Consider the following 22,571-nt stretch of genomic DNA (forward strand, 5'->3'; position numbering starts at 1 on the left):
GACACAGTAAATGTAAACCAGGGCAGGAGTGGGTCCGAGTTGCACAGGGAGTGGACCGCACAGATGCTGCCAGTACCCTAGCTGTACCCCCTAGGCACTGCTATCCCACACCGTGCCTCCAGCACCCCACTGCGCCTGCAGCTCTTCCCCCAGACTCTCCAGAAGTGCTGGGCACTCAGTGCGTTCAGAAGCAGCACCAGGGGTGCTGGAGTGTTGGGGGTGCTGGAGGACTCAGACTCAGTTTCCTTACCCTTCAGGGTGGTAACTCCCAGATGTGTTTTATACTGTCCCCCAGAGCTTCCCTGCAGGGCTGGGTCCCCCCTCTGTGCAGACGTCCCCTGCCTAACAGCACACCCTGCATCGCCTTTCTGCCCACCCGCCTCCTCTCCCCACCCACTGTCAGTGCTACCTTGGGTCACCTCCTAGATCAATCACTATCCCCCCGATTCTTGGCTAAGGGCTTGCTTTTGGGCAAACCCAAACTAACGCGCCCCCCAGGGGACTCGGGTTTCCATCTTCCCACTGGACTCATCCCCCTGGGACTCCGCGTGCTCAGCTCAAGCTCCAGGCTCCCTCGTGCACAACCTCTTCTGCTCCCGGCGGAGGTAACTTCGGAGGTCTCTCGCCATTTAGGTTGCTTTCCAGGCCCCGCTGCAATCTGCTCCTCATCAGGGAAGCCTCCTGTACCGCTGAAGTGTCGGGTCAGCCTTGCCCAGGAGACCCAGGAAGCCTGGGGTGGCCAACTCCCCGCACCCAGGCCCGCAGGCTGCCTGGCTTCCGGCGCGTGAATTCCTTGATGTGTTTCAGGGGATGCTTCTAGGCGAAAGCGTGCGCAGAGGAGAGCATGACCTCAGAGACGCCCCCCGTCGGTGCACTCTTCCTGCACCTCTGACCCCTTCCAGGACCCAGGTGCTCTTCTGCTCCTCCCAGAACCAGGGGCACCCATCAGGCCAGTCACCATTTCCTCACAAAAGCCTCCTTACAGCTTACCCCCTTCAAAAGCAATCACCCTTCCTGCAGGGGATGAAACCAGGGCTGCGGTCTCAATGGAGACATTCCAGGCACTGTGACGCCGGGTCAGTTTAATGTTCTGAGCTTCCGGGGTCTTCTCAGAGTCGCTGAAATCGCACCACATCGACGGCCATCTATTCCACTATGCCTAAAGCACCTGACAGAGTCTCTGAGAACTCTCCGCTCATGAGTTCCAGCAGTGGAAGAAGAGAATTCTACCCTCAACCCCAACGGCAAGGGAAGAAGGTAGAAGGAGCCCTGACGGGAATGCAGGACAGGAGAGGGGCACCAGAGAGAATGATGAGACCGAAGGCACCAGGTTCGAGTGCCGGGGAAGAGGAAGGCGGGGGAGGAGACCACACACTCGCTCCAGACAAACAGAGCACGCAGGTAGCACACAAAGACAGAACAGCAGCAAGACCACAAATGAAACTTAAAGTTGTTATGGCAACCAAAACAGGTGGGTGGGCCCTGGTGCTTACTGAATTTACAAAATTAAAGTAATCACTGCATTTGCTAACTAATTAAATAATGCCTTCTAAATATTTCTAATTTCCCAGCCATCAGGCACAGAAGAGAGTAGGGAGTGCACAGAGCTAGAGCTCTGATTTACTTACTGGGGCTCAAGGGCACTGCTTACAGCAGCGCTGGCTGAGGAGGGGCAGGGGCCTGGGCAGCTGCGGTGGGGGTGACGCTCGGACATGCCATCCTGGCAAGGCCAGCTAGCTCCTGCAGAGAGGAAGCAGGGCGCCAAACTCTCACTCAGGGCCTCCCAAGAGAAGGTTGAGAAAAAACAGGGCCAGCCCTGTGCTGCCCATCATCAGCCTCAGGTCACCCTACAGTCCCCTCCCATCACCCAGCTGGGACCATAACAGAAAGGCTGGCTGACACAGGGCCCTGGGGCTTTGCACAGACCAAAGTCCATGCCCTCTGCTGCGGCACTGAGAAGCTTGAAGATGCCACTCAAAGAATGCAGCCGCTGGTGGAGACTCGTTTCCTTTGGGTGTGGAGGCTGGATTGCTCTATTTTAAAAAAAGAAAAAGAAACCTCCACTAGGAATCAGATGCGCCATCTTAGCCTATCCTCCCTGGGGAAATAAATGACACATAACACTGTACACAAACCCAGCTCCAAACACAAACCCAGCTGGCAGCACGGTGGCACTTCTCTCCCTGGGGAAATAAATTCCGATGTCTATATATCTCTATAGATACATACACAGAAAAGGTCATGCCATGTCTCCTCCAGGGCTCCTTTCACTTGAAATTAAACAATAATTGTATCGGTGCTTAGTCTCCAGCAAAGGACCAGAGCTGCTGGATTGGAAGCCACGCATGAGGTGGTTCACCTACCCACACAGGTGGGCGCCGCCTGATTGTTATGCCCGTTGGCAAAGTAAGAGAGGGCCGGACACCAGGCTGCAGGGATGTGTGTGATGTGAGCATCTGAGGCATCCCACCTGGGGTGATCCTCCAGCCAGGGTCTGGGGACACTGGGTCACCCCACAGGCATCTGGGGCTCCAGTGTTTTCCTGTTTTGGTGGGGGGGTGGCAGGGATATCCTCAGGAAAGGATAGGTCGTCTTCCCCCCTTTCACAGCGGCAACCAGCCTAGCTCACAACTGTAAGTGCCACTGAATTTAAAAGCTTTGGAGGCAGAAGCAGTCTCATTTTACAGATGAAAAGCTGAAACTGGAATGGGTGACAGCAATATTTCAGCTTGTGGGGGCACAGTTTGTCCTTCGCATATGCTTCTGTGGGCAGTGCAGGCACAGCAGGAGGTAGGGAAGGAAGGAGGCACTGGACATCCTCACTCCCAGGCCCCTGCTCTCTGCATTAAGCCACAGCCTTCACCAGGTAGGCCCAAGGCGTGGCAGCATTATGCCAGGCACTCTGGCTAAGGTCACGCTCACACTGCAGCCAGATCCACATGGCTGATACCCTCCAATCTGGGGACTCTCCTGTCTCCCGTTCAAAGAACCACACAATTCAAGACCCCTCTGCATGAACCCCCCAACACCCAGCCACGTGGGCTCTCCCTGCAGTAACTCCTCTCACACTCTGTGCATGGACCCAACTCCATCCCACACAAGACCACCCTTCGGTGCAGACCACCGACTTGCCATTTGTTGGTGTGATAATAAGTACCCACACATCTCAGCTCTCCAGCAAGAATGTGAGCACAGGCATGGAGTGGTGCTCCACGCACAGAAGGTAGTCAACAAATGCGTGATAGGTTGACAGACTGATGGGTGAACCAGCAAAAGCAATGGGAATTTCTGGAGGACAGGAGTTGAACCCTAGGACAAGGTTGTGGGAATACCGATTCTTGGTCTGCAAGGGTGCTGGCTCTGAGTTGACACCTCCAACAGCTGTGAGCCCTGTAGATCGGCAACGTGGTTTTAAAAACCTTCATAGTCACCTCTGTTCCAGCTCAGGAACGGCCTGGCTTACGTCTCTGTGTACGTCTGCCATCTCTGAGACCGCTTGGCCTGTCACGCCTCCTGGCCTTTCGCCTTACAAAGCCCTTCAGATGGTATGCCTTGCTCAAACTGGGAACCCACTGGGATGAGGCCCGCAGACAGACACCTGGGACAAGACCGTCAATGTCTCCTCATCCTGGACCCCAGGATTCAGTCAGGCTGGGGCCCAGGGCCCCTCAGCTCCTGTGGTCTCAAGGGAAAGAGAGACCACCAGGTCAAAGGCCCTTCAGAGCCAGGAAGCTGGAGAGGCAGCCAAGCCCTTGGAGCCCAGACCCAAGCTAAGAGGTCCCTGCAGACCCCACGCAGCAGTCCCGAAGCCTGCCAGCCTCACCTTCTCTGTCAGAACGGGCCTGCCTGGTACTGGCCAGGCTGCCACCTCTGCCCCTCCACTGTCACGCCTATTCCAGGAAAACTAGGCCTGTCCTTCCCGATCAGCGTCTAGACCGTGAGTTCCCAGGGAAGGACGGAAGGAGAGGTCAAGCCCAAGAGGAAATGTCACTTCCCATCGAGGCCCAGCACCACAGGCAGGGAGAGGGGCTGCCTGTGACACACAGAGCTCTGTCCTCATTCCTCCCGCTCTTCAAGCCTCATGGGGCTGCAGGTGGCGAGTGCCTGACTCTGGCTGGGCAGGGCAGGCTGCCGGCTGCGCACTGGCAATTAGGCATGGGCCAGGTCCGAGGCTGTGCCTCCCAACAGAGCCAGACAAGACCCAGGTGGTGGTGCACTGATCCTGTCAGTCTGGGGCATCTGAGGTGTGCCCGGCTCTGTGCCGGCCCTGGGGCTACAACCCAGAATGAGAGTGAGCCCAGCCCTGCCCTCACGGCGCTCATGCTCAGACACAGGCGACGGCGATTTGGTCATGAGTGCTTTGATGGGGAAGGACAGGGTGCTGGGCACCCATGGGACTCAGGCTCCTGGGACATCAAGTGGACAGGCAGGCCCTCAGCAGCACAGCCTAGGGACTACAGGTGTAGCTTGGGGGAGGACACACGAGGGTCTAAATCCTGGTTCCACGTTTGCTAGCTATGTGACCTTAACTTCTCTGTGCCTCAGTTTTCTTCTGTAAACTGGAGATGGGGAGACAAAATTACCTGTCCCAGGGTTGGGGTGAAAAGCAAATGAGGAAAGGAACATACAGGGGCACCAGCTCACAGTCAGCTGTCCGTAAATGTTTCAGCACTGCCCTTGCAGAAACACCGCTGTTGCTGATAATACTAAGAGCAATAGTAAGGTACGCATCACTGCTGCCATTGCTGTTACCACTGGCATCTGCAGAGTCTCCCAGCAGCTACCTGAGGTGGGGCAGCCTGGGCAGGGACGTAGGGGAAGGTGAGGGAGTAGACAAGGCGCCCCACTTGGGGCACTGGGGGCATCAAGAAGGTTACCTGCGTGGGGCCTTTGTCTCAAGAAACACTGTGGGAGCCCAGTCACCAGGGACACAAGACCAGAGACACATTAGCCACAGAGGAATGATCCAGAGCAACTTAATGGCCACCCCATCGGCCAGGATTAGTCTTGAAGACCCCGCCAGAGCACTGAGAGGTTGACTGTGGGAGAAGGAGGGCAGAGGCCAGAACACTGGGCCTTAGGAAAATGCATACATATGTTTCATGCGAAAGTTCAGAGGCTGAAGGGCTCCATAAGCTCATGAAGACTCAAATAGAATTCCTCCAGGCATAGTCCATCGGCAGCCCAGGGATGCCCACAGAGCTGCTCACCCGGGGGGTCAGTAGGGAGGTAGGAATGCCCAGCTGGGTCCCTGCATGCCACCTTTAATGCTGTTTTCTCATGAGGGACAGCAAGACAGCAGACATTGTCCGGAGTCCCCCTGAGATGCAGATGACCCCCTTGATTTGGGGGACATCCAAATGGCCTACAGTCCAGGGTCATTCAATGTCCCACCACCATTTGTGGAAACTTCCCTGTGTGCCAGGCCTGTAATGCCTCCCCCAGGAACCTGGACTCCTGGGGAGGGGAAGCTGTGGTACAGAACTGTGCAAACAACACAGGGACAGGCAGGTTCTGAGAGAAGGGAGTCGTCCCATTCGGCAGCCCCAGGAAGCAGAATGATGGAGGACTTCCTAGAGGAGGCCCTGATATTTGAACCAGATTCCAAAATGCTGCAAGGTGAAAATATGTTGTTGAAGGCCTGCAGCAGAGTGGCCAAAATCTCTATAGGATTTGCAGAGATGCAGTAATAACCACATTTTCTAACTTGTGTAGCTGATGCTGTGACACCCCAGGCCTTGCTGACACTGGAGAGACTGCCCCTCCTGGGACTAGCTAATTCCAGCACACCGACCAGTCCAGGGCCTACACCCCAACCTCCTCCTCTACTGGGCCCTTACACCCCACTCTCGCCCACTATCTCTCTGCCCCCAGCCACCCCAGGCCCATCTACCACAGGGCTCAGTACAGACCCTATGCCCCAGAGCCTGATGGAATTATTCGAACATCAGTCCTAAGCCTGCTCACCCTGCCACACCTGTTCTTTCCTGCAGAAACCACAGTAAAGGCTTTTGCCCACATTTTTCCCCTCACCCCTCTGCCTCCTGACGACCCTCATGCTTCCCTTTGTGGCATCCTTACCTCCTGTTTCCAGGGATCTATCTGTGAGCATAAACTTTTTCCTTCATGACGCTCATTTCCATGTCTGCACATCTTACCACACCTGTTTCAAATCGCAAGCACCCCTACAATCTGAGGTTGCCTTCCTACGGTGGGGGCCGGCTGGCAGGCTCTGTTCCTAGGAGCCAATGAATGATGGAAGGGTGGAGACATTGTCTCCTAGGGCCAACAAGCAAATCAAGGGACACTGTAAGAAAGACAGGCTGAGACCGGCCCCACTTTCAGATAGAGCAGAAGGTGTCCCGAGAATCCGCCAAAGACCTCCTCAAGCTGTGTGACTTCCCCAAGTGGACGGACCTTCACAGCAGAGCTCTGCAGAACAAGGCCTCTGGGTCTATTCAAAGACCGCAGGGAAGGGAGAGAAGGGCCAGTGGATTTATTTGGTAATCTTCGGAGGAAGAAACGCTATCACTCCCTTCACTCAGGGCAAGGACGAGTCCCTGGCACTTGTGACAATGTCCAGCGTCAGAGGCTGCCCGTGGTTGTCAAAAGGAACATGTGAAGTGGGTGAGGGCTGCAGAATAGAAAAGCTCAGCCCTGGTTGCTGGGGTCTGTGAAGAAGAGGGGGTTTGGTCACTTTACCCGAGAGGAGGCTCTGGTGAGTTTTTCCTGAAATCCCTGTGGGCCCCAGGGAGAGGCCATGGGGAAGACTGCCATGGAGGGGGCACTGACTGGTCTGGGCAGGAGGCAGAGGGAAGGGCTCGGCCCCAGCAGTGCAAGGCCTGACCCGCAGGGGCTGAGGGAGGGAAGAAAAGGCCTTGTCTCCCAGCCTTGCACAGCAGCCGGGACAGCCCCGAAGGACATCCCATGAGGTCAGCAGCTGGAACTCAGAGGGCCGCAGGGCAGAGGCCAGAACACTGGGCCAGTCATGTTCCTCTAGGGTCAAAGCCACAGCACCGTTCCCTCCCCCACCAGCCTCACAGCCAGGAAGAAAGGGTCCCTTTGAGCCCCCCAGTGAGAGGTCACAGGGGCACCTCTCCCAAGGCTCCCTTCATGTATGGGGCTTGCACCAGCTCTTCCTGCTGCCCAGGAATTGGCTGGCCCAACAGAGCCCATTGTTAGGGTGGGGGGCCCTCAGGGTCCTACCAGTTTTGATCCCTATTTCACCCTGCAGCCAGTAACTGCAGCCTCACTCAGCAGTGTTCTGGGGTCCCCTGGTAGATTCCACACAGCAAGCTTGGAATCTCTCAACTGCCTTTCAGTTCTTTCGCCACATCCTGCGTAGGATGCCCAGGCCAAGGCCACGTGTGGAGAGGACTGCCCTGCCCCATAGGACCAAGAACCCACCAGAGACAGTCCTCCAGGGAGAGGGTTTCATTGGCAGGGGCATGCCCGCTGCCACAGAGGAAGGTCTAGGCCTCCATTCCAAATGTATGTAGGGTGCCAAAGTCAGGCCAAGACGGGACTGCTGATTTCAGCTTTGGTGGGCAGGGCACTGGAATCATGCCCTCTCTCTCTACCCCACCATAGTTTATATAAAAATAACTGGCCCTGAAACCCCCTGTGGCTCTCAGAGTTTTCCCTGCTTGATCCCCACTGGATGTTTGGCCTTGGAAACTCTCTTCCTTCTCTGAGTCTCAAACTCCACATCTGTAGAATGGGGGAGTGGGGGGTGTTGGAAAGAAATATGATGTGAGCCATATACGTAAGTTTCAATTTTCTAGTAGCCACATTAAAAAAGTAAAAAGTAATGTGTGAAATTAATTTTAATAATTTGTCATGAATGCAATATGTGTATATATTACCATTTTGTACTCATTTTTTTATCCTGACTTTGAAACCTGGCATGTGTTTTATACCTACAGCACGTGTCATTCAGACCAGCCTCATTCCAAGCACTCATACCACTTGTGTCAAGTGGCTGTCACATTAGACAACTCAGGACTAGATGATCTTAAGGTCCCTTCTCATTGAGACGGCCTCTGATTTCCTGATTGTGCCTCTAGGCTTTGCCTGGCACTAGCCTCTCCATCACCAGGCTTTGCCGCCTCCTGCCCAGCCAAGCCCCCCAGACTGTCCTGCGTTACCCAGTGCTGATGCTGGCACCCTCTGTCTGTGCGATGTAGCCTGCCTGGACTTCCTCCCGAGCCACAGGAGGTCTCGCCCTGGTGCCCCTCTCCGTCCAAAGTGTGAGCTTGGTTTCCAAGTCCAGGCTTCCCTGCTGCCCACCCAGCTTAGAATTTCTATTCTGGTAGCCACTGCCTGCCAACCTGGGGCAGGGAGAGAAAAGAAAGAGAGTTAGGAGTCCACACTCATGGGGTTCCTTTCAGGCAATTCTGTGGGCATTTGCTTCATGCCCAGTGTGAAGCCAGCACTGGGTCAAGCTTGGGGACAACAAAAAGAGCTAAATGACAGTCACATCCTCCCTTAAAACCCCAACCCTGATGTGCATGAAGGAAACAACTGAAGGGTGACATAAAATAATATATACAAAGTACTAAATTGGAGCTGCACCATCCAAAGCCATATCAGTCAGGGTCTCAGCAGGAAACAGATGGCGCACTCTAGCTGGGTAACTGAGGGGAGTTTAATGAGAGTACTTCTTTAAAATAGGTGGAAAGGGCTTAGGGAAGATGCTTACCACCACCCTGTCTGGGGAGGCCAAGGGACAGAGCCATTGGAGAGGGCAGAGAACACAGCTGAATGGAAAGAGCCACTGAACAAGACATGCAGCAACCAGAGGCAAGCCCACAGGATGGGTACCCCCAGCTCACTCCCCTGCCACCCTCAGATCTTCTGTTGGGTCACCCCGTTGGCTAGACCCAACCTGAAGTCAAATGGAAGGGGATTCACGTAAGACAGCCTTCCAGACCACAGAGCAGAGTGGGGTGGAGGTGCAGGCCCCAAGAGAAGACATTCCATCCCAGGGAGCAGTATGCCAGCATCCCAGGCGGTCAGTGCCAAAGAGGTCAAAATCATTGCATCTCCTGGCAAGCCAGTAGGCAGAGCTTGTGAAGGAGAGGCTGGTGTCAGGAAAAGTAGAGGCACAGTCAGGAAATTAGAAGCCATCTGAATGAGAAGGGACCTTAAGAAAATCTAGTCCCGAGTTGTCCAAATGGCAGCCACTTGACACAAGCGGCTACTGAGCACTTGAAATACAGCTGTTCTGAACAGACATGTGCTGCACATACAAAATACATACCAGGTTTCAACTATTTCTGTGAGAAGCAGGACTGGGCCTGGGTCCCAGAGGATAAGTGGGCTTTAAGGAGATAAAGAAGAAAGATTTCCAGCTTGGACAGCAAACTCCAAGGCAGATTGCCTGAGGAAAGTTAACAGCTGGGGATGAGTTGGCCCTCAGGGGTGGGGTGGTCATGGTAAATCTCTGCAGAGACCTAAAGTCTCTATTCCCTCACCAGCTCCAAGATCACAAAGTCCCAGTCTTCCTGGAAAGCTTGGGCTTCAACGAGTCCTCTTAAAGAAGGCAAAGCCTTGGAAGGGCAGAAAGCAAGAAGAAAATCCGATGCATGATCCTCCCCCAGTGCAGTCTGAGAGGGGGCAAAACAGGAGACATTCTTCGGAGTCTAGTGCAGAAGAAAAATGGCTCTGGTTTCTAGATATAGCCCAGGAGATTAAAGGTCAAATAGGGTCAGAGTAACAACTACAATCTTTCCAAGTATGAATATGGCTGCTTGCATGAGATCTTTATATTTATTAATTGGTTTGATGATCTCAACAGCCATATGAAGGAAAAGAAGGAAGCTGGGGAGATAGGTAACAAGCACAATGAATACCAAATATGTCCCAGGCACCAGATACAACATATACTTCATGGGTCTGTAATCCCATTATACAGAGAAGGAAACTAAAGATCAAAGGGTAAGTGATTTGTCTGCCGTCAGAGAGCCCTTAAGTGGAATGGGCCTGGAACCCAACCTCTGATTCTAAATCTCTATATACTGTCCACACTCTTAAAGCAGGAGAGGATAATAAGAGCCAGCAGCAAATGAGACCCCCAAGGCATATGGTTTTATGAGAGGACAGAGAGCCAAGTAATTAAGACATTGTCATTACAGGGGTCTGGGCAGAATTCAGGCTGTGGACAACAGGTGCCGGAGGTCAGAGAACCATAGCTTCAAAGAACAGATGAGAGGAGGCCTCACAGCAGAAGAAAGACACAAGATCATGAAGAGCTGAGATCTGTGTACCCAAGTCAGGTTTCCATGGCAGCCAAACTACCTCTTCTGGGAGCCCTGACCCACCCTCTTCCACAGGCCATACAGAGAGAACCACACCACCACCCAAGCTAACACTCACAATCCAAATTTCCACCCCATGCAGTCAATTTCAAGGGCACAGGAAGACATATTGTGTTTAGATTTAGAGTCTGTGTATACTACCAGACAAGCCCTGCTGGCCAACAGAGTGAAGTGGTAAGTAAGCACCAGGTTACTAACCCCAGCCAGCAAGCACCGAGAGGGACAAAGAGATATGCATCTACCAACATCTTTACCTTAGTTGTTAAAAGCAATGCTTGCTAGGATGCATTTGGTTTGAAAATGCAGGCCATCATTTCCTCTCTGGGTTGTACCTGTAGAGAAAACACCAGAAAGGAAAGGGTCAGCCAGGATTCCTATGGGTTCACATTGAATCAGCTAGTATGATTTGATTGAGCCCCTTCGATCTGGTGGTGGAGGGAGGTGGCGACGGCAACAAGAGAAAAGACCAAAGAACGGCCCCTTCGAGGAGCTGCGGAGGAGCCCTCGGGCTGCAGCACTGGGTGGCGGGGCGAAGACGACCCTCTTCTCTGAATCACTCCCTAGAGCGTGCTAGCATCTCCAGAGGCCCTGAAGCCATGCCGATGCCTGAATCCCACTCTTGGAGGTTCCAATTTAGTGGTATGAAACAAGGCCAGAAATTAATAGTGTTTAAAAGCAGTCCAACTGCAGCCAGAGTTGAAAAACACTGATATAAATCCAATTCCACTCTCTCCAATGGCCCTGCCTCCTATTACCTTTTCCTCACGTCTAGTTTCCGAGGCCACGCATCCCCAGGAGGCAGTATATAATAAAGCGGCCTCCAGGATTGCTGCTGACTGGTAGGGAGACCGACTGCCCCACTTTTAAAACCAGAAGTCAAGCATCCTGGGAAAACCCCTTGGTCCCAGCAAACGTGGAGGTTGGTCCCCTGACTCCAGAACTCCCTACCCACCTGCCCAGAGCTAGGAGCCTGCCCTCCTCTTTGATCTTTCTTGCTCATCCTAGGCCTCACAGACTGGCACGAGGGTCCCAGGGCCCACCAGTCCCCATTTGGCCTCCAGTTTTGGGTCTGGACCCCAGGAGCTGCCCAGTCCCCCTGCTGCTCCAGCCCGGTGTACCCCCCACACATTTGAGAAGGGGCAAGGGTAGGCTGGGTGCCAGCTAGTTGGCTGATTTGCCCCATATCTGAAATAGCACCCTTGATGCTAATGTGTTCCTTCCTGTGGTCCTCGGGTTCTAAATCCTGGGGCCATTTACTCAGCGATGTTCATATTTATTTGTGAAATTATATGGACCTTTATAGCACACTTACAAAGACAAATAAATCCCTGCTTGTGTGGCCCAATTTGTTGTTCTAACCTGACACTTTCGTGTCATAATCACCTTTCTTTCAGCTGGTTATAGCCAAAGCTGTTAGGGATTTATTAGAAGCATTTTATAATGTGCTTTACAAGATGTTGTTTGAGACTGTGGCTTCGTTCATGGGGAGAGAGAGGGAGGGAGGGAGGAAAGGCAGCAGGGAGAGGGGAGAAAGGCAGAGAGAGGAGAGCAGGGCACAAGATCTCCTGCCCTGAAAGTACCATCCAGTGACGAACACGATAGGAGCTCCCTTCCACCCCCAACCCTGCTCACCCACCACTTGAAAAACTTTGATCTCTCACTTCTGCAATATTCTTGATCTTCAGAGGTGGGGAAAAAAGACATAGACATCAAGGAGATTTTAAGATAAGACAGGATGACAGGTCCTCCTTTATAGTTGGTGAAATATCAGCAAGCTTTGCTGGAAATGAACTTTCCTCCCTCCCGCTCTCTCCACCAGAAAGAAGGGGAAAGCAGATGGTGGGGGCGGGGCACCTCCGCTGTAACCTGCCAAGCTCTTCCTGGTGACTGGCGATCGCTCCCTGGGGACTCGCTCACCCTTTCCTAAGGAGGCTTTTGCTGAAAGTGGCGGAGGGAACCCAAGTGGAGAGTCCCAGAACTCACTTGACAAACTCTTACTGACAGCCTTGAACTGAAAAGCCAAAATGGGCAAGTCATGGCTGGTGCCCTCAGAGGGCTTACCCGTGAGCGAGAAGGAGTGTCAGCAAGCTACACACAGGCCCGGGCACTGGGTGCTCTCGTGGGGTCAGGTGCAAAGAGCCCTGACAGCAAAAGAGGGAAGGACAGCTTTGGGGGCCCCAGGGCCGCATGCAGCTTTCAGCCAGACCCCACAAACAGGAAGCTCTCCAGGGAGGGTCAGGACTTCCATCAGCGACCATCACATGCACATGGTGGCACAATGTTTGAAGGCTGTCACTCATTCTGCACTGCCAAGGACCGGGCTTTCTGAGAGCTGGAAGACTGCTGCGAGCAAGGCAGAGAAGATTCATGCCTCTGACGGTGCTGGAGTCCAGGGGCATCTCACCGAGCACAGTGGACCCCAGCAAGACTGCAAAGGTGGCCCAGAGCCAGATAACCATGGTAAGGAGCGTGCGTGGGCTTTATTCTAAATGAAAGGAAAGGTGACTCCTTCTGCATTTTTAAAATATCTTGGGCCCAGTGCCAGGGAGCACACCCAGCACCCAGACCTCAGCTTCTCATACATCTTTCCAACCCAAGGACTCCAGGGCTAGGTCAGGGGACATCCCACATGAGCCCTCGGGGCCTTACAGAGGCAAGAAACGAGTACGCGCTCGAGAAGATAAAGAGATGGAGCACAGTAAGCGGACATAGGATTCTGCCAGAAGGAGCTCCCAAAGGCCAAGGCTGGAGCACTTTGAGCAACAAATAACACAGTATTTAGGATTATAACCCAACATACAAAATAAATGCCCATGATTCCATACTGATATAAATAAATGATGAATGAGGGAGGGAGACAGAAGAGACAAAGCTCCCACACAGAATTCCAGGTATTTTACATTGATCCTCTCCCCTCCAGAGAAGGGGTTTAATTCCCAGCTCCCCTGCCCCTTGAGTGTGGGCTACTCTTGAGGACTTGCTTCCAAAGAATGGAATACAAAATGTCAGGAGAAAAAAGTAAGGTCCGGTGGACCCACCTGGCACCCACAATGTCAGCCAGGTGGCCGAGGTCAGCACGACGGGGTAAATCGCAGCAGCAGCATGTAGCCCTGATGCGGTGACATCAGAAGGAGCTTCCACTCGGTGGGCCTCCTTCCCAGAAACCATGATTCCCACCTGGACATGAGAAAAACAACTGGCAAACCCACACTGAGGGGCCTTCCATGGAACGCCTGACCAGTACTCCCCAAAACTACCCAGGTCACATCTGAGTGGCTGCCATAGTCAAGAGGCAGCTTTGGCCACATGAGAACTAAATGTCACATGGGGTGCTGGATGGGGGCCTGGGGAAGACAAAGGGTGCTGGGGACACAGTGAAATCTGGAGGAAACGTGGAGTTCCATTATCAGCAGTGTGCCACGTTGGGTGCAGAGTTGTGACAAATGCACCAGTAGTGGAAGACGCTGACACCAGGGAAGAGGGAGTGACTCGACACTACCTTGGCAAGTTTTCTGGGACTGTAAAGTGATTGTACACCGCTCTAATTATTGTTGCAAAGATCCTTGTGCTGCCGAGCACAGATGAAGTTGCCGGGGAGCAAGCGTGGGGTCACAGAGACAGTGAGAGGGCAGGGAGGCCACAGGGTGGGCAGGAGGGCAGCTGTGGGCGCGCACAGGAGGCAGCGGCAGGACAGGGCAGAGAACGGGGAGGCGGGCATCAGAGGACAGCTCCTGCCACCCCACCCACTTAACTGATGGGGAGGAGCAGGTTGGAGGGAAGGGAAAGAAACAGGAATCCAACATTTGAGATGCTTTGTCAAACACCCAAATTGAGTTGTCAAAGACGCATGTGGGTGTCCGACCTAGGATTTGGGGAGAGGATGGAGCTGAGGATGGAGGGATCTGCCAGCATCTGTTTCACACGTGCAGTGATAAAGATGAGCCATTCTTCCAGCAAGTATTCTCTGAGCACCTACTACTCACCAAGCCCTGCTCTGGGCACTGGGGTTGCAGCAGCGAGCAAAGCAAGTAGAAGGGGCCCAGCACCGGCCGAGGTAAGGGCTACAAGGAGTGAAGCAAGAGAGAAAGGGGGCTGCCAGCTGAGACTGGCTTGACCAATTTGGGACAAGCCACATGGATACCTGGGGGAAGAATGTTCTGGGCAGAGGGAATAGCAGATGCAAGCGCCCTGCACGAGGAAGGTGATTAAAATGGGAGACATGCACCTGCCTGAAGAGCACAAAACCAGTGAGGACGCGAGAGGCCACACCGGGGGTGCCAACAGGAAGGTGCAGGGATCCCACACCCTCAAGAGGGAAGGCCAAGCATGTGGGGCAGGAGCTGGTGGCCTTGTAGGTCTGCTAGTGAATGGCAGTGACAGTTTGGGGCCAAGAGGGGATAATCTTTGTTTCAGAAAGATAAAGTGTGGGCCTGGGAGACAGGTGGAGGCCACACCTGAAGATAGAGGCAGTGGTGTCCTGACCTGGAGACTGTGGGGGCTGGGAGTTCCTTACAGCCACTGTAACAAACTCCCATAAACATAGTGCTTAAAACAGCACCCATTTATCATCTCACAGTTCCAGAGGGCAGACGTCTGAAACCCTCCCTAGGCTAAAATCGAGGTGTGACCATCAAGGCTCCTTCTGGAGGCTCTGGGTGAACCCATTCCTCACCTCAGCTCCAAGAGGCACCTGCATCCCTGGCTCCTGGCCCCTTCCAGCTTCAAAAACAGCAGCTTGACATCTTCAAGTGTCTCTCTGTCTCTGCCTCTTCTGCCTCCCTCTTCCACCATTAAAGGTCCCCTAAGATTGCATTAGGCCCATCCAGAAAATCAGGACCATCTCAATTGAATAGCAACCTTCAGTCCATCTGCAGCTCTAACCCCACCTCGCCATGTAACCAATAAAGTCACAGGTTCTGGAAATTAGGACATGGACATCTCTGGGGGCTCATTATTCTCCCTGCCCCTGGGGTTGATCGGATGCTTGTGCAGGGAATTGCAGTGAGCTGGCGTTAGCGAGATTCGTGAGGAGGGAGAACACAGCACCCGCTACCCAAAGGAGACCGTAAGTACTAACTGTTGTTGGCAACTGACCCAGTGGGGCCATCGGGATGAGGGGAGAGAGAGCCAAACTGCGCAGGCTTCCTCTACCAGGGACGTCTTCCACTGGGCGGAGGAATGAAGGAAGGCACTGCAGGAGGAGCCGGCAGGGAAGGTGAGTGTAATTCCCACATGCTGGGTCTGGGGTGTTGCAGTCACCAGGGGACCACATGCTATGGGGCCACTTGGGCTGGTTATTCTGCACCCCACTCCCTGGTCCCTGGAGTCTGCCCTGCGATGATGAAGTGATAAACGTCAATCATATGCTGTATTATTTGGGAAGTAGGTAATTATTCACCCACTGTGAAGCACAGGGAAGGACTTGAACTAGAAACAAGAACTTGGGGAAGCCCAAGGATGTGACCTGCCCTGGGAAGCAACAGCGGCCAGTACACACAGAGGCACGGGCTGCCGCAAGCCCTGACTCCAGTCTGACGCCGGGAACACAGGTGCTGCTCTCCGTGGGAGGCCGCAGGGACCTCACGAGGAGGACTCAGCTCAAGGGCTACCTCTTCCAGGAAGCCCAGAGTGTCAAGTTCCCCTTCTCTGTGCTCACACAGCCAGGAAGACCTGAGCCGCTGGCGACCCCAAGGCTTTTGTGCTGCCTGTTGCTCTGTCCTCCCCAGAACTTAAGGCAGGAGCAGGAACTGGTGAGAAGCCTTGAGCTTTCATAAGACAGTGGGATGCTTCCAATCAGATAGAGGGAAGCTTCATTCTTCTCTGCAGGTCATTGGTTTTCATAATTCTCAACAGACTCAGATACCTGAGAAAAATCCTCAAGGGCATATGCGGGCTTCATTCAGCATTGCGCACCAAAAACCTAGGACTGGGCTGCATTACTAAGAGTCTCAAAGGGAGGGAGGGACAGAAGGAGGGAAGAATTGTTCTTTTCTGGGCCTGAAGGAAGCATCTCATGTTCCCCACTGTTATAAATAAGTGGCTGAGGGCCTGTTCCCTCTTTTGGGTGCAGATGGGTAGGCATCTTGGCACCACAGAACTGCAGTGGCCAGGCCAGGGCTGCGCTGGGTGTTTGTACCCAACATGCCCCAGTGCCCTTTGAGCCCCCCACCCATGCAGCCAGGCCAGCCCTCGCACCGTGCTCCAACCTGGGAGGTCTCCAGACTCCCCAGCAGAGCCAGGAGACAGAGCAGAGACCAGGGCCCCCACAGAGGCCAGAGACAGTCCCTCTGCCTCTTTCCCACCTGCAGCGCTCCCATGCCTCGGGGTCGGCCAGCAACCAGGGCCCATCCGGCCTGGAAGTAGCCTGGAACGTCCATAAACCACCACAGCTTTTTCTCTTGTTTATATTGGGTTTGTCATTATTATCATTACTGCAATTTTTAATTTTCCTCATCCTGTCTTTGGAAATGATGCCACAGGGGAATAGTTTTACTTTAATCGGATTGGCCTGGTCTGTGGATAACCGGGACAAGCCACGGAACTGCTGCAAAACTGGATCATCCCTCAACTTGACTGGGAGATTTCTGCCACCTGCCAAACCCCAAGGCTGTCCCTGACCCTCCCCAAATGTCCCTGTCATCAGTTGCCTGTGCTGGGCAGAACCATGTTCCATGCCTTTCTGATCAATTCCAAGAGCCTCCACATCAACTCCACAAGTCAGTGGTGCTCAAATCCTGTGACAAAGAAGAGGCCTATGTATATATGCTCCAAGACCCATTTAACAGATGAGGAAACTGAGGCACTGGGCAAGGCCTCTGCTTCCCTGGGCCCAGGTTGGAAAACACTGTTTCTCCCCTTGACTCCCACATGCTCTGAGTCACTCTCCTGACTTTTTCTCCACCCAAGGAGGCTCCCAGTAACCTCCATTCCTACTCTGAGAGGTCCTGTGCTGGTGACCCCAAGCCTCTTGGACAATACATGCAGAACTGAGTGTGCAAACATGATTTAACTAAAAAGCTTTAAGAACCATCATCCCATCCCCTACTTAGAAAATGTGCCCTCAGCCCACAGTCACAGTCACAGTCGGCCGTCTCCAGGTGTGACAAGCACCATCAAGGGCCCAGGCAGGACTCCCTGGGGATCACAGAACAGGACCTTCCCTGTGGGCAGTTGTATGAAAATGTACCTGCAGGATTTTAATGTATGGATGTGACTGAGATGACAGGGAGAAGCTAATGCCATGGGATGATTTGATCATTACCACAGTTCCCCTAGAAATGGAGGCTCACTATGGCAGGCAGGGCCACATGGTCAAGCACCAGGGCCAGTCAAGAGGCAGAAAAGGAGGAGGGAGATGCATAGCCACAGTCAGTACTGGGTATTCCGTGGGTAAAGCCAGGAGAAGCTGCCTAGGATTGGCTAGTCTGAATAATGTGGGCGGGCTCTGGGCTGAAGCGCCGGCCTCCAGTTGTCTGGCACCAGGGCCCCGGGTGATGTGGGGCAGGGGGGATATTGGCTTGGTCGAGGAGAGCTCGATAAAGCAGGTGGTTGAGGGCAGAAGAGCAGGACTGGGTGGTTTGTATATGAGGTCTGTGTTCCAGAGTCTCTGGAACTCTCTCTAGGAATCAGCTAGCCCTGGGCAGGCCATCTCCCCACTGCCATCAAGCCCCCCCAAGATGCTGAACCATGAATAATACAGAAACTGTAAAACATGATTAATACAGCAGTGGGGAGGAGGAGTGGGTCTAAGAATATGCCCACAACCTGCACAAACAATAAATCCTCCACAAGAGGTTCCAGCTGCCAGCCCAGGAGAGCCCCATACCCCACCACGCCCCCAAGCTGGAGCAGACCCTCTCATACCAGTTTCCATCTGAGGCCTATCTTCTGTCTTTGATTGTCACTTTACCTCACCTGGATTAGGATGGTAACTGGGGGACGTGGAGAGCAGGATACAGGGACATGCATGCAATGAGACTTGTTCTGGGCCCTCCACCGCCCACGGGCCTTCTGAAAGCCAGAAGCCCCCATGTACTCCCAGATACCATGCGTACTCAAGGACACACAGTCCGGACAGTGGGGTCCGCCTCTGCCCCAGTGCGTCACTGTATCTGCGATGGAGAGTCCCACAGCGTACAGGAGCCATAGTTGTGAACAAGGGTCTGGTGCCTCCCACACAGCTGCCTGGGTATGAAGGCTGGGAACAGCCCAGCCAGGCTTCCCTGAAGGCTGTAGCTGCTCACACACATGCTATGGCCTCAGGGTCCCATGAGCCCTGCCACCTGAGGGTCTTTGTCTCCCCATTCACTGGCAGCCAATGCATAAAACCCTCCTTAAATTCCTCTTTTCTTCAGCATCTAGTTTTTTCAAATGCCCATCTCCCTGTATTTTTGATGAAATGAGGCTTGTTTCTTTATGATGAGAAGGCATTGGCTTCGAAGCCAAAGCACACTGGGGTTCAAATCTCATCCCCACAATTGTTTAGCAAATTACTAAATCTATCTAAGCCTCAACTCCCTCATCTGTAAAATAAGAATCATAAGACCAATGCTGGAGGTGTGTGATGAACAAATGCAGCAGCATGTGATGAGCCTGGCACACAGCAGATTCCTCAGAAGAGGGCATGGTACCTGTATGCTCCTAAGCCCACAGAAGCACAGACACTGAAGGCCTTTGGGGCTGAGGGAGACCATGACTGGGTCCCTGAGGGCAGCAAGGGGTCTGTCCAGGGGGACAGGCCTGGGTGGGAAAGCTAGGGATCAAGTCCCTGCCTAGTTAGGCTGAAGAAGCTCCTGCTGTCCCCAGGAGGCTGGTCCCCTCTGCTCACCACATGGCCTTCCAACAGTCCAAGCCAGACCCAGCAGGGAGCCTCAAACACCAGCTAACCATCCTAGCCCTGGGATCAAGGGTACATCACATGTGTGCGCAACTCATTGCAATAGGGGAATAACAAATCATGGTCTCTGGCTGGGGAGCTGCACATCAATAATGCAGAATAGATGGCATAACTGCACGGTGTGCCTGCCTGTACACCACAGTGACAACAACGGTAGGATTAACTCACAGGGAAAACACTGAACACAAGGGATCTGTGGCAACAAAAGAGCCACCTGGGAACCTGGAGCCCCAAGGGGAAGGAGTATGCTGGCCTGTGTCGCCAACAAGGGGCCTCTTCACAGCTGCCCTCCGGCTGGCATGACATGCCACCATCAGCCCGTTCCTGAAGGAGCCACCTGGCTGGCAACACCAATTGCGCTGGGGTCCCCGAGGTGGAGCCTGTCTCATAATGATGCAGTCGGAGTGGTAGCAGACTGGAGCTCTGCCCAGGACTGAGCATCCTTTGTGTCAGCAGCATTGTTCTTGAACCTCCACGAAGGCAGACACAGAGGCCATGCTCTACATTCTGGCAGAGGAAGAGCTGGTTGCCCACTGAATGCTGCCAAACCCCTGCACAGGCACCATAACAAAGCTAGGCCCCTGCCCTGCAAAGGGCGGCAGGAACAGAGAACAGAGCCAGCTGATCCGGGGACACTCTCCCTGGCCCCTGCTGGGTGCACGTGGCCTCCTCAGCTTGGCTGCAGCACGCGCTTGCCCAACCACGTGCCTCCCCCCAACATCCTCCTCGGAGAAGCCCCCCGTGGGCCAAGGCCAGCTTACCCTGAATGTATCCGCCTTTTCCAGCATGTATCCCCTGCCACCTGGCAACAGCACACAACCACTTTCACGTGTGTCAGGTACTCTCCTACGTAAAGGGTCTCCGAGGGATGCTCCATATCTTCTGCTCCTCAAATAGCTTGGGGCACCCGTAGGTTTCCATGGAACCTTACCAAATGAATGAATTACAAACAAAATGCCATTAGTGGATTGCTCACTACATGCCAGGCACTGTGGCTTTTATTCAGTCCCCACCACGACCCTTCAAAGTACATATTATTGTGCCTCTTTAGGAGCTCTAAGGAGCTGAGAAGAGAGGAATTAATTAATTTGTTTAAGATAGTATACCTGGGAAGTGGCAGGGCTGGAATGTGAGCTGAGTTCTTCCCGACCCCAGAGCACCTTCTTTTACTAAATCCTGTTGTGGCAAATGTAGTTTTATTTCCTATTTCAGCTTCTATAAATTAGGGATATGGATCTAACAACATGCACATTAGAATACCTTCTACTACACCAAAGATGAGATGAGCATTGTCTTGCCAGTGGGTCTCAGCCCTAAGCAAGTTGACTATGGTTCAAGGTGACCAAAGAAATGACAGTAGAACATTTTTGGGGTGAAAGGGTTATACCCAACTTTATTCCCATGGTGGCAGGTCAATCACTGAAATCCCATCCACTCAAAGCGAGTCTGCATGCAGCAAGCCCGTCTCTGCCTCTGGGTCTCTCGGCCCACACAGCCGTCCTCTGGGCCTCTGTCCTCGGCACTGCCACCACTCCAGCCTCTGCTCTGCTCTCCTGCAGCCTTACAGCTGTGCCACAGTGTCGCCCAGAGCACTGAGAGGAGCTCTTTATATAGAGTCAATAGCAACGTATTGCCCACACGTGTGTAGTGAGCTAGCCAACCAGGGCCAGGTGAGAATCCTGACCACAGGAACCTTCACTTTATCCACACTCCACCCCTCCAGGATTCTCTCCCCTCACTCTATGTGCCCTCAATCCTCTGCAATGGTCCCTGTGCAAGAAAGCTGGAACATGATAACCAAATCCCCTAATAACAACAGAAGCTACAACAATATACAAATAACAAAAATCACAACAAGTTATAATAACCCTCAAGCCTGAGATCCATTGCCAACAAGTGGTCATTCTGGCTGTAGTCAAACCAGCTCTACTCAAAGGAGTTAACCAGAAGGACCCTGGGTGGGCCTTACAATACCCACCTTCTCCAGCCTCTCCAGCAGAAAGTCTTGCAGACACACAGGCCTATGTCTCTGCCGTCTGCTTCATCCTCAGCAGCCGGAACCGCCGCTCCGGTTCCAATCTCTGCCACAGCTTCAATTTCTCTGTCTGCTCCTGCCTTTTCAAACCAACCCACATCTGGGTCCTCGTGACCCTCACGGGGCACTTTAAATTCCTCCTTCGAGAAGCAGACCATATTTCCTTTCGTGCTTGAGCCTGAGGGTAGAAGCAGAGCGTGGAGCGCTCCATGACCTAAGAAGGGACTGCACCTCTGCTGGGGGAACCCGCGGTTGCCGAGTCCTTCTGGCTTTCCACTAGCTTCCAAACAGGTGGGGTCTCCACCGCGGAGATGCCTCCGGCACCAACGGGGCCTCCACCTGCACCTGCTCGTCAAACCTCCGCTCCTCCATTCCTGGGGCCGACGGCTCCACTGCATCCTTCACCGGCCCCACGGCACCTGGCAGCCTGCGTGCTCTCCTCGGGCCGCTGCTCCTACTCGTGCTGCTTCCTCTCGCGCCACAGCACCTCGTCGTGATGCCAGTCAGTCAGCTTTCTCTTGGGGTGGACCCCGGTCCGTCCTTCACCCCTTCCCAGTACCACATGTGCACAGAGGGCACCTGAGTGTCTCCCCGTCCACAGGTGCAGCTTCTGAAATGCTCCTTCCATGAGGGCAGCCTGTTCTTTATCCTTGGTCACCAATGATCCCTGCTGACTGTCGCCAATTGTCTTGTCAATGGGTTTCAGCCCCAGGCAAGTTCGCTATGGATTCAGTGTGACCAAAGAAATTGACAGCAAAACATCTTGGGGTGAAAGGGTTATACCCAACTTTATTTCCAGGTGGCAGGTCAGTCACTAAAATCCCGTTCACTCATAGCAAGTCTGCATGCAGCAAGCCGGTCTCTGCCTCTGGTCCTCTCTGCCTGCACAGCTGACCTCAGGGCCTCTCTGCACAGTCGTCCCACACAGCTGTCCTCTGGGCCTCTGTCCTCGGTGCTGCCACCACTCCAGCCTCTGCTCTCCTGCAGCCTTGCAGCCCTGCACCGTGTCCTGCCCAGAGCACTGGGTGGAGCTCTTTATATAGAGTCAACAGCCATGTATTGCCCACAGGTGTGCAGTGAGCTAGTCAGCCACGGCCAGGTGAGAATCCTGGCCACAGGAACTTTCACTTTATCCACAAAGGGTTATACCCAACTTTATTTCCACAGTGGCAGGTCAATCACTAAAAGAGCGAGTCTGCACACAGAAAGCCATTCTCTGCCTCTGGGCCCTCTGTCTGCACGGCCATTCTCTGGGCCTCTGTCCTTGGCGCTGCCACCACTCCAGCTTCTGCTCTGCTCTCCTGTAGCCTTGCAGCCCTGC

General features: G+C 53.6%; 1 long non-coding RNA gene across 1 annotated transcript in view; it reads right to left on the bottom strand.

Annotated features, from left to right (window-relative positions):
• Nucleotides 1-22,340, bottom strand: part of LOC140848250 (uncharacterized) — a 56,103-nt gene extending 33,763 nt beyond the window's left edge. The window contains exons 1-3 of the long non-coding RNA XR_012128821.1: nucleotides 21,194-22,340; nucleotides 19,977-20,141; nucleotides 10,574-10,651 (exon numbers count right to left, since the gene is read on the bottom strand). This is a non-coding gene — a long non-coding RNA (uncharacterized lncRNA). The remainder of the gene's footprint in view (nucleotides 1-10,573; nucleotides 10,652-19,976; nucleotides 20,142-21,193) is intronic.
• Nucleotides 22,341-22,571: the final 231 nt, after the last annotated feature.

The sequence above is a fragment of the Manis javanica genome, chromosome 3 (genome assembly GCF_040802235.1).
Source record: "Manis javanica isolate MJ-LG chromosome 3, MJ_LKY, whole genome shotgun sequence".
Classification (NCBI taxonomy): domain Eukaryota; kingdom Metazoa; phylum Chordata; class Mammalia; order Pholidota; family Manidae; genus Manis; species Manis javanica.